The sequence below is a fragment of the Protopterus annectens genome, chromosome 10.part0 (genome assembly GCF_019279795.1).
Source record: "Protopterus annectens isolate FY-2018-M chromosome 10.part0, PAN1.0, whole genome shotgun sequence".
Classification (NCBI taxonomy): Eukaryota; Metazoa; Chordata; order Ceratodontiformes; family Protopteridae; genus Protopterus; species Protopterus annectens.
Window position 1 is genome coordinate 1,506,005,741 of NC_056744.1, and position 23,411 is coordinate 1,506,029,151.

Consider the following 23,411-nt stretch of genomic DNA (forward strand, 5'->3'; position numbering starts at 1 on the left):
AGGATGTTAAGGAAGGTAGTGCTGATGTGATCTACTACATTATCTAAGGGGAAGGTTTTGAATGGATTCCAATGACACAGTTTCAGTATGGATACAAAGGCTTGGATGTTAGTTTTGTTGGGTTTAGTAGGTGTCGGAGGAAGAAGGTGGGGAGGTGGTTACCAAGAGTCTCTGGGAGACACTCTGAGTGACAGTTCTGGTCAGTTAGTAAGGATCCCGGCTAGTATGGGCTCTGTTTTTGATGATTTGTCACTTCTAGTAGTAGATTAAATCATTTGACTGAAGCCATGGAGGTTGATATGTTCAGTTGGGTGTGATGAGTTACAGGAAAGCCAGTTTATATTAAAATCTCCCATTATGATTGTTTCCTGGGGAGGATAAAATAGAACATAATTTTTCCCACTTCCAGTAGGTATACAAGATACTTTCCAGAAACATGTCTAAAAGCAGAGCAACAAAAAAATAAAAATGTTATAAAAACATAAGCACGTTATCAAAGAGACAAGTGCAAAAATCTGTAGACGTCATTGAATTGCATTGAAAAGTTCTGCCGCACAAGGTCATTTATTTTTACTTCTAAAAAACAGAGATGTAAGCTGTGTGTTCTCTTTCTTAAAATTATTGGTGCCACTACTATGTTGGTCATGTAGTATTTTTTTCTGTGTACTAGACAACTTCAAAAATCACATGCGATGAGGGGGAAATCAGAAAACTGTGCTAATGGGTAAATACAACCTGAAAATTGGGACATACCTCTAAAACAGATAAATCAGGCCTGAAAATAAGTATATTCATCTAAAAACAAAGACAGTTGTGAGGTCTGAAAGTCAAATATCACTGAATTGACCTCTTGGACTGTAGGCCTGGAAATGCATAATTCGTATTAATGGAAGACATCTGGAATAAGTACAGACACAGCCATTCTCTTCAAATAAAAATGTCTCCCATTAAGAATAGGACAAGCAACTATGTTGTGAGGTATAATGTTAGAATGTACAGAATATCTAAAAATATGGATGGAGCTAATGAGCAGGGTCCTTGCTGCAGCTGTTTCTGAGTACCTTTATTGGTAAAGAACTGGGGTGCTGGGCAACCAAGTGTTTTCACCATGTTTAGTTCCCTTCAAAACTCAGCTTTAGTCCTCACCATCTTTCTGATCACCTCAATTTAGGATTAAATATATTACGAATTATACCTTATGAGTTCCCCACAATCTAGAGATGTCCCTCATTATGGCAGTCAAGCCCCATTCTTATATCATTGTTATATACATTGAAACATTCCAAGTGTGATGCTTTATGACATCAAAGTTACTTAGAATGGAACATTTCAAGTATGATGCTTTACAAGGTCCCCACCAAGTGATGTCTCACAGGTTCCTGTTAAAAATTCCTGTGACTGGAGCTGTAATCCATGCAAAAGGGATACAAAATGTGTATAAACAGGAATATACACTGGCTTAGACTGCAGTTCATCCTATTTCTCTGAAGTACAGCAAACCTCCGAGCTTACACATGATACAAATAGGGGTGTGGGTGGGCAAAACTATCAAAGTTGGGGATGCAGAGGGGTGATCCTCCCTGCAGACAAGCTTTAATAACTTTACAGTAAGGCTAGTCAATGTTTTTACTGGCCATCTGGACTTTAGTTTTCATAATATAAAGACTCATAATTGTGTGTCTCACTCTTTCAATAGGTAGCCATGTTTCCCCTTATGGTAGTAATGTCCCCCTGCAGACTGTGCTGGTGAAACAGTCCCTTTATGATAATAATATCTCCAGTCTCCAATCACTATTATTTAAAATGGAACATTGCAGCTATGATACCTTATGGGGTCCCAAGCAAGGGGAAGTTACCTCATTTATGGTAGTAATGTCCCTCTCTCCAGTCTCTGTTACTTAGAATAGAACATTCCATGTATGATTCCTTATAAGGTTCGAAGCATGGGCTGACAGCCAACTTATGGTAATAATGTCCACATACTCTGATCACTTTCCCTTAGAACAGAGACATATATAGGATAGGGCAAAAGGGTGCACCAGTTCAGGGAGCTGCACAATGTCCCGGAAAAGCTAGCTACAGCTCTGGCTTAGAATAGAACATTTCAGGCATGACTCCTTATTGCGTCCCATCATGATTGGACTCTCTCTTTATGGCAGTAATACCCTTTCTCCCAGTCATCAATACTCAGAATGGAAAGTTTATGTTTATGGGGTCCTGAACATGTAAAGATGACCCACTTATGGCAATAATATGACAGTAATGTTTCTTCTCACAGATCACTAATATTTAGAAAAGTACATTGCAAAGTTCTTAATCAGAGTCTGCATGTAATTCCACATCATCTGCATACAGCAACACCAATCTGTTACCTACAACCTGTTTAACGTAGTCCATCTCCAGTATGAATAGCAGTGATCTCAAGGCTGAACCCTGATGCACACCCACTCCAACTTGGAACCCCTCTGCAAGACCAAACACTGATTGTACATGAGTCATTAGATCTTTGTCCATAGCCAGCACCATTTCTACAAATGTTTCAGGGACTTCAAGCAACCACTTGACCACCTAAATCAGCATTGTTGGGACCTTGTCTTGGAATGCCCAGTTGGACTCTTTCCTCATTTCCAGCTACTTCTCAGCTGTCTGTCTCACTGCAAACATCGGCTCAGCGCTGCTGCTTCCTGATCTGAATCTGAACTGCTCATCTCCCATCTTACTATCCTCTAGTCTGCATATTCATTTATCAGTCAATCTCCACATGGCTTACATGTAGTATGACAGGAGTTTGATACCTCTGTACTGACCACAGTTGTATATGTATCCTTTGTTCTTGAACAACCACAGTAGTATACATTTTTCTCTAGTCCTCTTGGATATGCTTTTTTCTCAATACTGCTCTGAGTACCCTCAAGAGCTATTTCTCCCCTAGCTCACCCAACATCATCAACATCTTTCTGATCTGACCTCACTTGAGTCTGTTGCTTTCCTAGATCTCATTTTCTGAAGTGCTGTTCTTACTTCTTCTAGGGTGAGCTATTATTTCTGTTTTATTTTAGACAGTTTCTGGGGCAGTACAGCTTCTGAGGGGTTTTCTTCATTCAGAAACTGACAAAAGTACTTCTTCTATTTGCCTTGATAGCCTGTGGAGGGGTGAGCAAGTTTTTGCTGGCATTCCTTATCACGGATGTCAGACTCTCTTCTTTATCTTCCTGTCTCTGTTTTGCAACCTGATAGAGTTTCTTTGTGCCATCTTCTGAGTCTCTTTCCAGAAGCTGATAGAGTGTTTATTTGCTTTTGCAACTAATCTCTTGGCCTGTTTGTTAGCCAATCAGCATTCCTTCCTAGTCTGGTCCATCTTTTCTAACTCTCACTTTTTCCTGTATTCCTTCTTTTTCTTTTGATGACTTCCTGGACTTCTACATTCCACCACCAGCTTTCCTTATGCACCTTATATCCATACCTGGCTCAGCCACAGATCTGTTCTATTGTCCTCACACATGCTGTTTTGAGGTGCTGCCCTTCTTTTTCAACTTCACATATTTTCTCTTCTTTCTGAGGTGTTAGAGCCCTGGGTAACTCCTTAAACCCATGTGCTTTCTCTCCAGTCAATTTCCAGGTCTCATCCTAGTCTCTGTTGATCTTAGATCTTTCTCTGACCACTGCTTGCAGCTGATTGTGGTTTATGCTGTCGAATGACTGTTTCACTGTTTTCTGAAGCCTCTCCCTCACCACAATTTCCACCCCATTTCCTGTCTGTCCTCCTCTAGAATAGTAGACTCTGGATCCCAAGCCAAGTGGCTTTGCTGCACTGCCTCTCTACCTTGTCTCCTGGATACAGAGGATATCCAGCATCCTCCTTATCATGTTATCCACTTCCAAAAGTGAACGTTCATTGAGTGCAGCAATTCTTTGTTCATGTTTGGCAGGTTGATTAGTTTTCCATCCAGCTTTTGCTCAGCAAACTATCCTAGGTAACCCAAGTTGGCAACTGGACACCAGAAAGCCAGTAGCTTACTGATACAGGCCTGCTGAGCTTTATGTCAGGCACACATACTGGCCAATAGGGGCATATACACTCCTCCCACCATTAACACGGGTCCCTGGTGTAGGTAGAAATAGGTCAGGTCCTCAACCCACTTGACACTGGCAAATACCATGACCATTTGACAACATTAGTCAACACAACCAAATCAATTTTAACACCACTGAGTGGGTAGCCCTGATAAGGCACACAGTCTGTGATCCATGTTCTCCTGTCTTGAGGATACTGTGTACCACAGTTGATTGCCAAAGTGGTTGGTCTATACAATGCTTCCTCCTACAGGCACCATCTAGATTCTGTGTTGCTGCATGTATGTATGTATGTATATATATATATATATATATATATATATATATATATATATATATATATATATATATATATATATATATATATATATATATATATATATATATATATATATATATATATATATATATATATATACATATATATATATATACAATGTATTTATTTATGTGACATTTGTTGACTGGGATAGTCCAACTGAGCTAGTGCCCTTTTTCAGCAGAGGCTCAGAGAGGAAAGCGTCACAGTAAAATAAACAATAAAAATTACAGTATTGAATTAGAATACAATAAAAAATATATATATAATAAAGTATTCAGGTAGATGTCCCTTATAGCACAGCTAAGAGAAGTCTGAAAAGAAAACAATAGGACAAGAGTGGAGAGTATTGGTGTGGGTTGTGACAAAAGCAGTCAGAAAACACAAACAGTTATTCCACAGTTATGGTAATTTAGATTTCTATATCTGCAAATGTTCTCTATAAATTATTTATTTATCTAACCTCTTTGTAAGCCCTTGGCTGAGCTTGAAATAGTTCTCTGTGTATTACAAATTATAGCCTGTATTACAAATTATAGCCCTTCCCTTTAACTTCACCCCAGAAGGTTAGCTATGCATTACAAATTATAGCCTGTCCTTTAACTTTACACCAGAAGGTTAGCTATGCCTTACAAATTATAGGCTGTCGTTTAACTTCACACCAGAAGTTTAGCTGTGCATTACAAATTATAGCCTGTCCTTTAACTTCACACCAGATGGTTAGCTGTGCATTACAAATTATAGCCCTGCCCCTTTAACTTTACACTAGAAGGTTAGCTGTGCATTACAAATTATAGCCTGTCCTTTAACTTCACTCCAGAGAGGTAGCTGTGCATTACAAATTATAGCCCTGCCCTTTAACTTTACACCAGAAGGTTAGCTGTGCATTGCAAATTATAGTCTGTCCTTTAACTTCACACCAGAAGGGTAGCTGTGCATTACAAATTATAGCCCTTCCCTTTAACTTCACACCAGAAGGTTAGCTGTGCATTACAAATTATAGCCCTTCGATTTAACTTCACCCCAGAAGGTTAGCTGTGCATTACAAATTATAGACTGTCCTTTAACTTCACACCAGAAGATTAGCTGTGCCTTACAAATTATAGTCTGTCCTTTAACTTCACACCAGATGGTTAGCTGTGCATTACAAATTATAGCCCTGCCCCTTTAACTTTACACCAGAAAGTTAGCTGTGCATTACAAATTATAGCCTGTCCTTTAACTTCACACCAGAAGTTTAGCTGTGCATTACAAATTATAGTCTGTCCTTTAACTTCACACCAGAAGGTTAGCTGTGCATTACAAATTATAGCCTGTCCTTTAACTTCACACCAGAAGGTTAGCTGTGCATTACAAATTATAGGCTGTCGTTTAACTTCACACCAGAAGTTTAGTTGTGCATTACAAATTGTAGCCTGTCCTTTAACTTCACACCAGATGGTTAGCTGTGCATTACAAATTATAGCCCTGCCCTTTAAGTTTACACCAGAAGGTTAGCTGTACATTACAAATTATAGCCTGTCCTTTAACTTCACACCAGAAGGGTAGCTGTGCATTACAAATGATAGCCCTTCCCTTTAACTTCACCCCAGAGGGTTAGCTGTGCATTACAAATTATAGCCTGTCCTTTAACCTCACCCCAGAAGGTTAACTGTGCATTACAAATGATAGCCTGTCCTTTAACTTCACACCAGAAGGTTAGACAGCAAGACAGTTTATATTTCACATTTTCATGTTCAATAACTCGTAATTAATGCTACTGAATTTTCATATAAGCTTTAGTTGAGTTATTTAACAATCTATGTTCTCTTATATGGATCTAACCTTTTAGAAACATAATTAAATCTTGAATCAGCAAATCTAAATCTGTGGTCAAAAATCACAGCCCTATGCATAAATAATAGCAGTTGGGAGGTATGCCTACTGAGGAGATGAGGCAGAAGTAACACCATTTAGATTCCCATAATGGAATTAATGTTTTCATTTGTGCTGATATAAATGCAGCAAAATGTAACTTTCTTCAGATTCCTGTGGCAAAAAGAATGTGATAGTATGTGCTTGCCTATCCCATTTCCATTCTGATTAATAGAATCATCAGTGAAGGACACATCCCTAGCATCTGGAAAGTCTCCCATATTATCCCCCTTCATAAAGACGGAAACTCCACTGAATTCTCCAACTACCATCCCATAGCCCTACTTTCTCCTTTGGCAAAGATCATGGAAAATGCATCCATAGGCAATTGCTAGATCACCTAATACAAAATAACTTACTTTTCAGCTGTCAACATGGTTTCAGACCTTCCCACAGCACTACTACTGCCCTCCTTCCCTTTACTGACTGTATTAACAAAAACCGTAACTACAATATGCTTTCGTCTGCACTGTTTATCGATCTGTCCAAGGCATTTGATATGGTAAATCACCAAATACTTATAAATATCCTCAAATCCCTGTCACTAGATGCAATCACTATAAAATGGTTCCAGTCCTACTTAGATAACAAACAACATTCTATCTACCCACTTTCCCGTTAGCCTTGGCATCCCTCAATGGTCCATATTAGGACCCCTCTTTTTCTCCATATTTATCAATGACCTTCATCTAGCAATCCCCCAAGCTACATGCATACAATACGCAGACGATTCCACACTTATATGCTCAGTCACATCCACTTCTGAACTTCACTCCCTTACCCAAAAGGTATTTAATACAGTAGAACAATGGTTTACTCAGCATTGCCTCCTATTGAGCCTGGTCTGCAAGGCCATGGAACGTATCATTGTGGAACTCATAAACAAAGGCATTGGTAATCTCCAAACTCTGGACCCTACCCAGTTTGGATTTGTAAAAGGCAGATCATGTCTCCTAAACCTGATTGACTTCTTTGAAGCAGTCACCAAAGCCATAGATGAGGGTAAAATGGTTCACACAGCTTATCTAGATCTCGCCAAGGCTTTCAACACCATCCCCCACTCTGGAATTATAGATAAGCTCAATAAACTAGGTATAAATCCCTATGTCACAAGATGGCTTGCCAACTGGCTCACGGACAGAACCCACACTGTGAAAGTAGCGGATTCCAAATCAGATATCAGACCAGTGACAAGTGGAGTACACAGGGTTCCGTCCTGGGTCCTCTCCTGTTTGGTATCTACTTCTCTGAAGTGCAGGCCAACACAGAAGGTCTTTGGCTAACAAAGTTTGCAGATGACTGCAAACTAGGAGCTATAATCGAATCTCCTAACGACGTGGACAAACTACAAAAGGGCCTCACTGAGACAGATACCTGGTGTCAAAGCCATAGCCTGAAGCTCAATGCCAAAAAGTGTATTGTCATCCCCTTTGGTAAAAACTCTGTACCCATGAACTACCACATAGCTGGTAGTCTACTTAATGTCGAAAATGTGATGAGACCTTGGGATTCAGGTGGACAGTAGTCTTTCCTTTGATAATCACATCGCCACAGTGGTCAGGAAATCCTTCTACGTGGCTCATCTCATCACAAAAGGATTCTCATCCAGAAAAAAAGAGGTCATTGTTCCCCTCTACTCATCACTCATTAGACCCATTATAGAGTACAACGCCCCTTTTGGTATGTACCTCACAAGACATCTACAACAACTGGAAAGACCACAGAAATACCTCACAAAGAGGATTACTGGCCTCAGACAGATGCCCTATGCAGACCGTCTCAAAAAACTACAGCTTTACTCCATCACATATCGCCTACTCAGGAGCGATCTCTGCCTAACATACAAAGCTATGTCAAACCCAGAGCTGTTGGACATGCTCCACTTAAAGAAATCCCAATCCCTCCGAGCTACACGCTCTAGGGACGTAAACCTTGTCACCACAATAAACAGAACATGCTGGAGGGATAGATTCCTGTCCCAGGGACTTCCCATACTCTGGAACAGACTACCTATCTATGTCAAACAGAGCTCCTCATTAGCACTCTTCAAGAAAAATCTTGATGATTGGATGGGAAATGGGAAATTCACCCCGGGGATCACTTCTGTGGTTCTGCTCGACAGGGGCACAGGAAAATAATTTTCTTGGGTGGCAAAAGCCAGGGTACATTTTTTGGCTAGGCTTGTATGGGCCCTAGGGCCGATAGCCTAGTACCTACCTATGAACCTATGAACCTATTGAAACCCCAAAAAACTAAACTCCTCCTCTTTAATCCTACTTGTAAGTCCTCTCCAAGAGATTTCTCGGTTATATCCACCAATGGTGCTCTTATATCACCAGACCCAACTGCCAAACTACTTGGTATCACCATTGACAACAACCTTAACTTTGACATCCATATCAACAATACTATAAAAACTGTTAACAAGAAACTAGGCTCCCTCTACAGGATCAAACCCTTCCTTTCACCAACAGCCAGAACAACCATTGCTCACACTCATCTAATCTCTACACTCCTCTATGCCTCACCCATATATACTAATCTATCTAAGAATAACCTCAACAAAATGGATATCTCCTACAATAACATTGCCAGATTTGCTACAGGCAACCCATTTAGAACCCACCATTGCTATAATCTAAAGCAGCTAGGATGGCTTGAACTACAGAATCTGCTTAAACACCACCAACTAACCATTGCCCACAAGACTCCTTACAAACCTTCCAATACTCCTATATATCTACCTTCATCATCCCCTATAATAATCTGAAGTCGTTACGTTCATCTCATAAACTTCTTGTAAATACCTCTAAATCTAATAACAGGGATGGGGACTCTCTCTTCTCTAATACTGTTGGAAAATCCTGGAACCTTCTTCCCAGTGACCTTTCCTCACTTTCCTCTCTATCATTTTTCAAAAACAGACTGAAACTTTTCCTGAGAGCACACTGGTTATGCCCCTGTACTAAACCTGACTAATCATCTATCTCTTCAAACTAGGCTCTGCCTACCCTATACTTCTCTTCAACAAGTTCTACTTTCCTTATTAACTACAATACCGTTTTCTTCTACATAACATTATTTTCATCCTCTGTGGATACTTATTATTGTGATAACTCTTTATTAATATAATTATACAATAAGATGCCTTCTTTGTTATATTATGTATTGCACCTGCTCAAAAATATGATTTAGGTCACTTTCAGTCACAGCCCTTTTGCTCCTGACATCTGACTTGCAAATTTGTTTCATATAATCCACAACTGTTAGTGGTAGTTACTAATTCACTGGCAAATTAGGTTGAATGCATTTTCAAGTCCAGGTTTAAATGAAACCTGTAATATCATCTGTTTACTTAAACTAAAGAGCCTTAACAGATGACGGTTGTTGTTAAAGCAGTTTATGTCAATTTGGTATGTATTTTTTATATACATTTTTTATATATTTTTGTATAATCATTAAACATTATTTTGTATATTAGTGATAGGGTTTGTGAAAACCTTTAGGGGAATGTTTTATTTTGCAGTATTCAGGTGGCAAGACCACTAACAGTTGTGGATTTATTTTATTGTTTATGATGTGACTTTTTCCATGTGACTTTTTATCATGTGACTTTTATCAACAATAATTGTTGATCACGTGACAAAAATTACTTAAGTATTTATATGCGAATTGGTGGTATGTTAATTTGTCTGAAGAAGTTGCTTTATTGGAAGCGACGAAAAGCACTTCATTAAAATTCATATTACTTTTTTTGTAGTCCTAGTATCTCTTAGAGCCTATGTTTTAGGTTCTAGTTTATTATTTTGACTTAGTTTGCCCTATTCTAGAAGACATTCTAGCCTGGACAGGCCTCAACATACAAAACAAAACTATCATTCTAGGTGACTGTCAATATCAACTGGCTAGACGTCACCAATAAAAAAATCCTCTACAAATATTAACCTCTATACTTACTCCCAACTTATATCTGATATTGCCAGACCAGACAAAAACAATAACAAAGGGTCAGTCTTGGACTGGATCCTGGTTTCTGAACCTGACAAAATCTCTTCCTCAGGCACTCTGCTAGACAGTATCAGTAACCACTGTCCAGCATTCATTATACGCAAGCCCACCTCTACACCCAGCGTTCACCACTATAGATATTCCAGAGATTTGTCTAATTTCTCCCATGATACCCTCAATGACATACAGCAGAAAACAAACTGGAGCCCACTAAAATCTCTCCCACTCAATGAAGCTGTGGAATTCTTCAGTTATACATTTCTACAAACCCTACACAGTCTTACCCTCTCAGACTAAAGAGAGTCAAATCTAAACATCCCTGCTGGCTGTCAAAAGCCACAAAGCAACTCATGTCCTCTAGGGACAGTGCCTGGAAAATCTGGCAAAAAGACAAAACACCCTCCAACCTCAATCATTACAAACAACTTCGAAATCAAACTAAACGTTTAGTTGCCAAAAACAAAAAAAGAATACTTCCTATCTATGCAAGACCAGAATAAACAAAATCCCAAGAAATTCTGGGGAACCATTAATTCCCTACTCCACCCAGGCACTAATAATACTCCATGCCATAACCCAGATAAACCCCCCTCTGAGCTAGCTATACTCTTCAATACATATTTTATTAACACCATCACCAAACTTACAACCATCTTCCTACCCATCAACCCAGACATTACAGGACCACCATCATCACACAATCTTTCAAACCCCCTACCCAACTTCTCTCTATCATCCATTCCTACATCCATCATCCACAAACTTCTTCTGAAACTAAAACCTTGTACAAATGCCCCTGATAATTTACCTTCAGAATACCTAAAACTAGCAGCCCCTTCCATTGCCTACCCTTTCAGCATCCTCCTCAATAGGTCAATTCAAGAATCCTGCATTCCAGACATCTGGAGGAAAGCATTTGTCATCCCTCTGCACAAAGGCAGCAGTAACTCAGACATTACAAACTTCTGTCCTATAGCCATTCTCTCCCCATTTCTAAAATACTTGAGAAATGTATCCAGACTCAGCTCCTAAATCACTTAGTAAAACCTCATCTGCTTTATCCCACTCAATACGGCTTCACGCCCAGCCAAAGCACCAACACTGCCCTTATTTCCTTTATACATACAGTTAATAAAGCTTATGATGCTGGCTTCTTAGTCTCAGCTCTCTTTCTCTATCTTTCTAAGACATTCAACACCATTTCACATTCTCTACTAATTATCAAATTCTCTAACTTAGATCTACCCCCCCCCCACCCTTCTATGGTTTACCAACTACCTCAATAACAGGCAGCAATCCACCAAATGGCAGCACTCCTCCTCCCTTTTCATCCCTACAAATACAGGTGTTCCCCAGGGTTCAATACTGGATCCGCTTCTTTTCAGCATATTCGTCAACAACTTCTATCAAACTCTAACACATAGTTCAGTCATCCAATATGCTGATTTCTCAACAATAATCTACTCCTCAAAATCTCTCACCAAATTAGAGTATCTGACCCAAGAAGCATTCATCTCTACTGAGGACTGGATGTCCAAGAATCACCTAGCTTTTAACCCCAATAAAACTAAACTGCTATTATTTACCCCTCAAAAACTAGCCATATTGATAAATCTCTATTTACTTTCACTTCCCAAAACAACACTGTCTTAGAAGTTGTCCCTAGTATGAAATTGCTAGGAGTCATTATCGATGACAATTTAACTTTTGACCTTCATATTCATAGTAACATCAAGAAGACACATCAAAAGCTTGGATTATACACGCCCTATACAGGAACAACTACTTCCTCAGCCTCTCTACTAAAAAAGCCATAGCCTCTTCATTGCTTCTCCCTACTCTGCTGTATGGTGCATCAAAATCCTGCGACTTCAATTTCAGACAATAATACATGGAGTTACGGGCTAAGTCCCTTCAAGACTTCATACACTTATTAGTGTATAAGGCTGAAATGCTTAGGGAGAGTTTGCAGGAACATCGGGAGGTGATTAGCCGGGTTTAAGCAGGGACAATGCCAATGCTGTTGGAAGTATAGTTTGAGGTTTTTTTTGAACTGGGTTAAGGAGGATTGGTGAGTAAGTTCAGCAGGTAACACATTCCAAGTTTTGACTACTGAGTTGGTGAATAGTGAGTCCCCAGCCACATTTATGCTCTTAGTTGTTTATACCAGCAGTTTGTTAGCAGTGCATAGTGTCTTCAGGTTGTTGTATGGTTTCATGATCTTATTTAGTGCTGGTGTTTTTTTGGGATGATATAGTATTTTGTGGGTTATTATAAGTTGGTTGCATCGGAGATGACTGGGCCATTCTAGCCATCCTAGTTGAGTTAGGTTGATACAATGGTGGGTCCTAGAGGTAGCACCTGTAGCAAATCTAGCAATATGGTTGTACTAACCAGCACGTCTGGTAAGGGTGGCTTGGTTCAGGTTAGTGAAGAGGGAGGAGGCATAGCGAAGGGTAGATAGTAGGTGGGACTGAGCGATCGTGGTTCTTGCAAAAGGAGTGAGGAAGGGTTTGATCCTGTATAGGGAGCCCAGTTTTTTTTGTTGACAGATTTGATGGTTTGATTGACATGGATATCATATTTTAGGGTGTTATCAACTGTGATGCCCAGGAGTTTTGTGTGAGTATCTGGGGATATGATTGTGCCGTTGTTGGTACTTATAGTAAAGAATGGTGAGGAGGATTTGCAGGTGGGGGAAAAGATGAGCAGTTTAGGTTTTTTGGGGTTTAATAGAAGCTGACGGTTTGCAAACCATTTTTCTACATCATTGAAAGTATTCTGGGTTAGGGTCATAAGCTCAGTTAAGGAGGAGGTGGTACACATTAAAGTAGAGTCGTCCATGTATTGAATGCAGGTGGCCTTGGGAGTGATGGTGGGTAGGTCATTGATAAAGACTGAGAAAAGTAGTGGTCCTAGTATGTAGCCTTGGGAGACTCCTAGAGTAATGGGTAGATGTGTGGATAGGTTATTCTGCCATAAAACTGCTTGTTGTCTATCAGGCAGGTAAGATTGGAACCATTTAATAGAGCTACTATTCACTGACAGTTCCTTCAGGGTGCGGAGAAGTAGTTGGTGATTGACCATATCAAAGGCCTTAGAGAAATCTAGAAAGAGAGCTGAGGTAAGTTTGTTATTGTTTCGATTGGTGTTGATAGAATTAGAGAAGGATAGGAGGGCTGATGTGGTGCTGTGGTGTGGCCTAAAACCATGCTGAGAGTTGGCAAGTAGTTTGTTTTGGGAGAGATAGTGCATTAATTGGTCGTGGACACACTTTTCCATAATTTTGGTCAGTGGTGATAGTATGGCAATTGGTCGGAAGTTTGAGAGGTCTAAAGAATTCCCTCCTCTATGAAGGTAAATGACATGGGAAACCTTCTAGAGAGAGGGTATAGTGGCTTCAGTCAAGGTGCGGTTTATTATGATCAAGACAGGGTATGCAATGGCATCTGCCCCTTTTTGTAAATATTCTGGTGGGAGGAGATCAGCTGCCAGGTTAATGGGCTTTAGTTTGTTAATTAGAGATCGGATGGTCGATGTAGATACAGGTTGAAGGGAGAAAGGGAGTGGGGTAGTGTTTGTGGAGGAGTTGTGAAAGAAGCTGGTGGGGGTAGTTGGCTAGCTAGTGATTGGATGGTTTTGGTAAAAAAAAAGTTGCTAATGATGTTAGCAGTTTCCTCTGGAGTTTTAAGGTCACAAGTTGAGAGGGCGGGAGTGGAGGTTTGGCCAGGGTGGAGTAGTTTGTTTATGCCCGCCCAAAATTTTTGAAGGTTTGTTCTGGTGTTTTTGCTGAAGGTGTTGATAGAAGTTTGTTTTTGTCTAACAATGTGGCTTTCTTGGTTTTATTCTTTAGTTGTCAGAATTGAATATGGTCAAGTGGGTCTTTGAAGGTGCGCCAATTGTCCCATTGCTTTATTTTTTGCTATGAGTTTGGTTTTGGTTACTTTAGAAAGCCAGGGGGCAGTCTTAGTTTTGGCTCTATGGGTGCGGATAGGAGCGTGGGAATCTAGGATGGAGAGGAATTTAGAATTAAAATAGTCTACAACATCATCTAGTGGAAGTTCTTTAAGTATGGCCCAATTGCATGCTCTGAGTTCATTCTGAAAGTCAGTGGAATTAAAGTTATTGTTGTTTCTGATAGATTTATAAAGAACTTGGTGGTGGTTATCTACTTTATGCTTAATGATGTAAGTGAGTAGGTAGTCACTTATATCATCTGGGAGGGTACCCGTGTTATACAGGTCTGGGTGATTGTTGATAAGAATCCAGTCCAGGATACTGCCTTTTGTATTTGAATTTATTTATTCTGGTGGGTGAGGATACAAGTTGGGTATAGCCATGAAGGTTTATATGGGTGGTAGGAGATTCAGAGGAACAAGTGATCCAGTCAATATTAACATCTCCTAACACCATAGTTTCATGGGGATATGTGTTGGAAAGCCATTGGAGGAAGTCTTCTAGGGTATTTGCATTGTTGACTGGGAGGATATGAATGCAGACAATGAATATAGATTTACTTTTGTTAAGCTGTAGTTTGCTAACTAGGGGTTCTGTATTATTGAACAAAGGAGGGTTGCTGTAGGGCTAGAGTGAGATCTATTGTATTTTTAAACAGAACTGCTACTCCTCCACCTTTCCTGGTGTTTCGGTCTAGTCTAAGTATGTTGTACCCTGGTGGGATAACCTCATAATTTTTAGTTCCTGGTTTTATCCACATTTCTGTAAGACATAGCACATCAGGCAAGTAGGTGGCTAGAAGGGAATGAAGATTATGGACTTTGTTGTTAATACTCCTGATGTTTAGGTGACAGGTCAGGAGAGAGTTAAGGACCTTGCATTTGGCCATAGTTTGAAGGTGTTAGTGGGCTGGGAGCTTGTGGGAAGGGTGTGGGTGCAGGATTAGGATGGATGTCTCAATCATTCATCAGAGTAAATTGTACAGTGATTATCAGTTTCAGCTCTTTACTTATTATTTTATGATAATATCGAGTTTTGGGGGAGATGGTCTGTGGTCTAGTCAGTTGGTGGTTGTTAAAAGTGGAGAGGACAGGTTTGTACTGAGCTAAGGGTTGGTATGATTCACTCAAGGTGGGAGCAGAGATGGTATGCGATATGGGGAGGGTAAAGCCAAGATAGGGCTGGTTTTCATAGACAGTGAGGAGATATAGCCCAGTCAATATAACTGAGGGGAGCATAATTGGTCTCATCTTGATGGTAGTGATAGTTGGTAAGGAATGAGGGTGGAGAATTAAGAGGGTTGTTGGCTGGAAGGGGTGGTATATGGAGTTGTGGGTTATCATGGGTTCAAAGGTTCATAGGTAGGTACTAGGCTATCTGCCCAAGGGCATTTATAAGCCTAGCCAGAGTGTGTCAGCTTTCACCACCCATTGATTAATTAACTGACCTCTGTCAAGCAGAGCCAAGGAAGTGATCCCAGGGGTGTATTTTCTGTTACCTATCCACTCTTCAAGGTTTCTCTTGAAGAGTGTTAGTGAGGGGCTCTGCCTAATGTAGTTAGGAATTTTGTTCCAAAGCATGGGGAGTCTCTGTGACAGGAATATATCCCTCCAGCATGTTCTATTTATTGTTGAGGTGAGGTTTAGCTCACTAGAGCACGTGGCTCACAGTGACTTGGATTTCTTTAGGTGGAGCATGTCCATCAATTCTGAGTTGGACATGGCTTTGTAAGTCAGGCAGAGAACACCTCTGAGTAAGCGATATGCCACTGAGTACAACCGGAGTTTTTTCAGTTGGGCTGCATAGGACATATGTTTGAGGCCAGTAATCCTCTTGGTGAGGTACTTTTGTGGTCTTTCCAGCTGTTGGAAGTGTCTTGTGAGGTACATCCCAAATGGGGCATTGTACTCTAAGATGGGTCTGATGAGTGACGAGTAGAGGGGCACTATAACCTCTTTATTTCTAGATGCTAACCCCTTAGTAATTAGATGGGCCACATAGAAGGATTTCCTAACTACTTTGGCAATATGATTGTCAAAGGAGAGATTACTATCTACCTGAATCCCCAGATCTCTTATTGCCTCTTCTGTATTAAGGGGGCTGCTGCCTATGTGGTAATTCATGGGTGGGTTTTTTTTCGCAAATGGGATGACTATGCATTTTTTGGCATTTAGTTGGAGGCCATGACTTTGACACCAGGTGTCTGTCTCAGTAAGGCCTTTTGAAGGCTGTCTATGTCAGCCGGAGAGTCAATTATGGCTCCCAGTTTGCAGTCATTGGCGAACTTGGTTAGCCACAGTCCTCCTTTGTTTTCCTGTACTTCCGAGAAATATATGCCAAACAGTAGGGGTCCCAGGACCGAGCCTTGCAGGACACCACTTGTGACTTGTTTAGAGTCGGACCTAGAGCCCGCTATTCTTACCATGTGAGTTCTGTCTATAAGCCAGTTGGCAACCCATCTTTTGACGTAGGGGTTTATGTTCAGGCTGGTGAGTTTTTCTATAATACCCGAGTGAGGAATGCTATTGAGCACCTTGGCAAGATCAAGGTAGGCTGTGTGAACCACCTTTCCCTTGTCTACGGCCTTGGTGACTGTCTCAAAGAAGTCAACCAGGTTTAGTAGGCATGATCTGCCCTTAACAAAGCCGAACTGGGTCAGGTCAAGTGTTTGGAGGTTCTCAATGTCTTTGTTAATGAGTTCCATGATGATATGCTCCATAGCCTTGCAGACCAGGCTAGTCAGGCTTATGGGGCGATAGTTACCAGGGTCAGTTGTGGCTCCTCCTTTGTGGAGCAGAATAACTGTTGCTGTGCACCATTCTATGGGCACGTAGCCTGTGGAGAGGCTGAGGTTGAGCAGCGTGTTTAGGTGGGGGGTTAGTTCGTTCTGTAGTTCATGCAAGGCGCAGCCTGGGACACCATCTTGCCCCATTGATGCTGTATTTTTGGCTTTTGAAAGGGCTAGTTTCACCTGTGCTTCTGTGATTTCTGGGACACTACACTTTTCCCGTATTGTTGTGGACCCTTTTGAAGGTGAGAGGGAGGTGACGTTTGCACTGAATCTATCTGCCAGGATGTTGGCAATATCAGTAGGTTCAGTATATTTTGTGCTATTTTGCACTCACTCAGAGCATATCTGTGAGTTGCCACTTAGATTCTTGACATAGCTAAAGAAGGCTTTGGGGTTATCCTTTGAATCCTTGGCTATTTTTCTTTCAAAGTTAGCCTTGTATGATCTTATGTTTCTTACTGATACTGATCAGGGATTTCTTTCTTTCTTGGGATTTGCCTTTTTTCTGAACTAGTTTCCTCCTTTTGTTGTATAAACTGTTTATGGCAGGAGTCCACCAGACTGGTTTCCTTCTCTTAGGGGAGTGAGTCTTGGTTTTGCTAGGGATGGCACAATCTCTGCATCATTGTAGGTACTCATAGGGTGCAATTGTAAAGGATTCTGCATCTTGGGCAGTGTTATCCTTTAGCGTGGGGGCTGTGAAACTTACCACCTCTGCCTTAAGTAAGGTGAAGTTTGCTTTAGAAAGGTTTTTCACTGTGATTTCCTTGGTTGGGGGTGGTGGTGGGGTGTGGACATCCAGGGTGATTAGCTTATGGTCTGATCTAACCAGTGACGGGTTGACCTCCGGTACGGAACTCATGTCGCCCATGTTGGTGATGACCAGGTCCAATATGTTGTGGCCTCTGGTAGGGAAGTTTACCAGCTTATCCAGGGCATTTGAGTTGATAAATTCCAGGAAGCACTGAGACTGGGAGTTTGTACTCAAGTAGTTTTCCCAGTTAATGGTAAGGTAATTGAAATCGCCCAATATCAGGGTGTTCGGTAGGACCTTCTTGTTTTCCAATCTCTCCAGAAAGGTGGAGTGGTGGTCCTGGGTCATGGAGGGTGATCTGTAGCAAGCCACAATTTGCATTGCAGATTTGCCCGTTGTTAGTTGCACACTTTTCCATAATTTTGGTCAGTGGTGATAGTATGGCAATTGGTCGGAAGTTTGAGAGGTCTAAAGAATTCCCTCCTCTATGAAGGTAAATGACATGGGAAACCTTCTAGAGAGAGGGGATAGTGGCTTCAGTCAAGGTGCGGTTTATTATGATCAAGACAGGGTATGCAATGGCATCTGCCCCTTTTTGTAAATATTCTGGTGGGAGGAGATCAGCTGCCAGGTTAATGGGCTTTAGTTTGTTAATTAGAGATCGGATGGTCGATGTAGATACAGGTTGAAGGGAGAAAGGGAGTGGGGTAGTGTTTGTGGAGGAGTTGTGAAAGAAGCTGGTGGGGGTAGTTGGCTAGCTAGTGATTGGATGGTTTTGGTAAAAAAAAGTTGCTAATGATGTTAGCAGTTTCCTCTGGAGTTTTAAGGTCACAAGTTGAGAGGGCGGGAGTGGAGGTTTGGCCAGGGTGGAGTAGTTTGTTTATGCCCGCCCAAAATTTTTGATGGTTTGTTCTGGTGTTTTTGCTGAAGGTGTTGATAGAAGTTTTTTTTTGTCTAACAATGTGGCTTTCTTGGTTTCATTCTTTAGTTGTCAGAATTGAATATGGTCAAGTGGGTCTTTGAAGGTGCGCCAATTGTCCCATTGCTTTATTTTTTGCTATGAGTTTGGTTTTGGTTACTTTAGAAAGCCAGGGGGCAGTCTTAGTTTTGGCTCTATGGGTGCGGATAGGAGCGTGGGAATCTAGGATGGAGAGGAATTTAGAATTAAAATAGTCTACAACATCATCTAGTGGAAGTTCTTTAAGTATGGCCCAATTGCATGCTCTGAGTTCATTCTGAAAGTCAGTGGAATTAAAGTTATTGTTGTTTCTGATAGATTTATAAAGAACTTGGTGGTGGTTATCTACTTTATGCTTAATGATGTAAGTGAGTAGGTAGTCACTTATATCATCTGGGAGGGTACCTGTGTCATACAGGTCTGGGTGATTGTTGATAAGAATCCAGTCCAGGATACTGCCTTTTGTATTTGAATTTATTTATTCTGGTGGGTGAGGATACAAGTTGGGTATAGCCATGAAGGTTTATATGGGTGGTAGGAGATTCAGAGGAACAAGTGATCCAGTCAATATTAACATCTCCTAACACCATAGTTTCATGGGGATATGTGTTGGAAAGCCATTGGAGGAAGTCTTCTAGGGTATTTGCATTGTTGACTGGGAGGATATGAATGCAGACAATGAATATAGATTTACTTTTGTTAAGCTGTAGTTTGCTAACTAGGGTTCTGTATTATTGAACAAAGGAGGGTTGCTGTAGGGCTAGAGTGAGATCTATTGTATTTTTAAACAGAACTGCTACTCCTCCACCTTTCCTGGTGTTTCGGTCTAGTCTAAGTATGTTGTACCCTGGTGGGATAACCTCATAATTTTTAGTTCCTGGTTTTATCCACATTTCTGTAAGACATAGCACATCAGGCAAGTAGGTGGCTAGAAGGAATGAAGATTATGGACTTTGTTGTTAATACTCCTGATGTTTAGGTGACAGGTCAGGAGAGAGTTAAGGACCTTGCATTTGGCCATAGTTTGAAGGTGTTAGTGGGCTGGGAGCTTGTGGGAAGGGTGTGGGTGCAGGATTAGGATGGATGTCTCAATCATTCATCAGAGTAAATTGTACAGTGATTATCAGTTTCAGCTCTTTACTTATTATTTTATGATAATATCGAGTTTTGGGGGAGATGGTCTGTGGTCTAGTCAGTTGGTGGTTGTTAAAAGTGGAGAGGACAGGTTTGTACTGAGCTAAGGGTTGGTATGATTCACTCAAGGTGGGAGCAGAGATGGTATGCGATATGGGGAGGGTAAAGCCAAGATAGGGCTGGTTTTCATAGACGGTGAGGAGATATAGCCCAGTCAATATAACTGAGAGGAACATAATTGGTCTCATCTTGATGGTAGTGATAGTTGGTAAGGAATGAGGGTGGAGAATTAAGAGGGTTGTTGGCTGGAAGGGGTGGTATATGGAGTTGTGGGTTATCATGGGTTCAAAGGTTCATAGGTAGGTACTAGGCTATCTGCCCAAGGGCATTTATAAGCCTAGCCAGAGTGTGTCAGCTTTCACCACCCATTGATTAATTAACTGACCTCTGTCAAGCAGAGCCAAGGAAGTGATCCCAGGGGTGTATTTTCTGTTACCTATCCACTCTTCAAGGTTTCTCTTGAAGAGTGTTAGTGAGGGGCTCTGCCTAATGTAGTTAGGAATTTTGTTCCAAAGCATGGGGAGTCTCTGTGACAGGAATATATCCCTCCAGCATGTTCTATTTATTGTTGAGGTGAGGTTTAGCTCACTAGAGCACGTGGCTCACAGTGACTTGGATTTCTTTAGGTGGAGCATGTCCATCAATTCTGAGTTGGACATGGCTTTGTAAGTCAGGCAGAGAACACCTCTGAGTAAGCGATATGCCACTGAGTACAACCGGAGTTTTTTCAGTTGGGCTGCATAGGACATATGTTTGAGGCCAGTAATCCTCTTGGTGAGGTACTTTTGTGGTCTTTCCAGCTGTTGGAAGTGTCTTGTGAGGTACATCCCAAATGGGGCATTGTACTCTAAGATGGGTCTGATGAGTGACGAGTAGAGGGGCACTATAACCTCTTTATTTCTAGATGCTAACCCCTTAGTAATTAGATGGGCCACATAGAAGGATTTCCTAACTACTTTGGCAATATGATTGTCAAAGGAGAGATTACTATCTACCTGAATCCCCAGATCTCTTATTGCCTCTTCTGTATTAAGGGGGCTGCTGCCTATGTGGTAATTCATGGGTGGGTTTTTTTTCGCAAATGGGATGACTATGCATTTTTTGGCATTTAGTTGGAGGCCATGACTTTGACACCAGGTGTCTGTCTCAGTAAGGCCTTTTTGAAGGCTGTCTATGTCAGCCGGAGAGTCAATTATGGCTCCCAGTTTGCAGTCATTGGCGAACTTGGTTAGCCACAGTCCTCCTTTGTTTTCCTGTACTTCCGAGAAATATATGCCAAACAGTAGGGGTCCCAGGACCGAGCCTTGCAGGACACCACTTGTGACTTGTTTAGAGTCGGACCTAGAGCCCGCTATTCTTACCATGTGAGTTCTGTCTATAAGCCAGTTGGCAACCCATCTTTTGACGTAGGGGTTTATGTTCAGGCTGGTGAGTTTTTCTATAATACCCGAGTGAGGAATGCTATTGAGCACCTTGGCAAGATCAAGGTAGGCTGTGTGAACCACCTTTCCCTTGTCTACGGCCTTGGTGACTGTCTCAAAGAAGTCAACCAGGTTTAGTAGGCATGATCTGCCCTTAACAAAGCCGAACTGGGTCAGGTCAAGTGTTTGGAGGTTCTCAATGTCTTTGTTAATGAGTTCCATGATGATATGCTCCATAGCCTTGCAGACCAGGCTAGTCAGGCTTATGGGGCGATAGTTACCAGGGTCAGTTGTGGCCCCTCCTTTGTGGAGCAGAATAACTGTTGCTGTTCGCCATTCTATGGGCACGTAGCCTGTGGAGAGGCTGAGGTTGAGCAGCGTGTTTAGGTGGGGGGTTAGTTCGTTCTGTAGTTCATGCAAGGCGCAGCCTGGGACACCATCTTGCCCCATTGATGCTGTATTTTTGGCTTTTGAAAGGGCTAGTTTCACCTGTGCTTCTGTGATTTCTGGGACACTACACTTTTCCCGTATTGTTGTGGACCCTTTTGAAGGTGAGAGGGAGGTGACGTTTGCACTGAATCTATCTGCCAGGATGTTGGCAATATCAGTAGGTTCAGTATATTTTGTGCTATTTTGCACTCACTCAGAGCATATCTGTGAGTTGCCACTTAGATTCTTGACATAGCTAAAGAAGGCTTTGGGGTTATCCTTTGAATCCTTGGCTATTTTTCTTTCAAAGTTAGCCTTGTATGATCTTATGTTTCTTACTGATACTGATCAGGGATTTCTTTCTTTCTTGGGATTTGCCTTTTTTCTGAACTAGTTTCCTCCTTTTGTTGTATAAACTGTTTATGGCAGGAGTCCACCAGACTGGTTTCCTTCTCTTAGGGGAGTGAGTCTTGGTTTTGCTAGGGATGGCACAATCTCTGCATCATTGTAGGTACTCATAGGGTGCAATTGTAAAGGATTCTGCATCTTGGGCAGTGTTATCCTTTAGCGTGGGGGCTGTGAAACTTACCACCTCTGCCTTAAGTAAGGTGAAGTTTGCTTTAGAAAGGTTTTTCACTGTGATTTCCTTGGTTGGGGGTGGTGGTGGGGTGTGGACATCCAGGGTGATTAGCTTATGGTCTGATCTAACCAGTGACGGGTTGACCTCCGGTACGGAACTCATGTCGCCCATGTTGGTGATGACCAGGTCCAATATGTTGTGGCCTCTGGTAGGGAAGTTTACCAGCTTATCCGGGGCATTTGAGTTGATAAATTCCAGGAAGCACTGAGACTGGGAGTTTGTACTCAAGTAGTTTTCCCAGTTAATGGTAAGGTAATTGAAATCGCCCAATATCAGGGTGTTCGGTAGGACCTTCTTGTTTTCCAATCTCTCCAGAAAGGTGGAGTGGTGGTCCTGGGTCATGGAGGGTGATCTGTAGCAGGCCACAATTTGCATTGCAGATTTGCCCGATGTTAGTTGCACATGTATGATCTCAGTGGTATCATGCTGCGCCACTAATCTGGAGGTGTGGGTATCCTTGATGAATATGGATACATCCCCTCCTTTTGTGTTTCAGTCTGTGTTCTGTGACCAAAATGTGTGGTATGAGCTGTAGCCCAGTAGTGCTTGAGTGCTCTCTGGAGCCTTGAACCAGCTTTCAGTTACTGCACAGATGTTGACGTTCTACATACTTAGGAGTGCTTCGAGCGCATGCATTTTGAGATTGAAACTCCTGGTGTTGAGTAGCATAACCCTCATTTTTTTACTTGTGCTGTTTACGGAGGTGGGTTTGAATTTTGAGCCTTGCCTAAAAAAGGCACTATGGGGGCAGCAACAGCCTTGGCCAGTATTCAAAAGCCAAGGGGTGACAGGTGCAAGCCGTCTCTTGCGAAGCAACCCAGCTTGTCGAGCATGTCTTCCCAGGCTGACAGACACTGGATCCCCTTTGAATAACACCAGAAGCTTAGTCAATTGTTGAAATTGATCATTTTTTCTTAATACTGAGGTATCATTCTTGGTGAGGACAGGATGC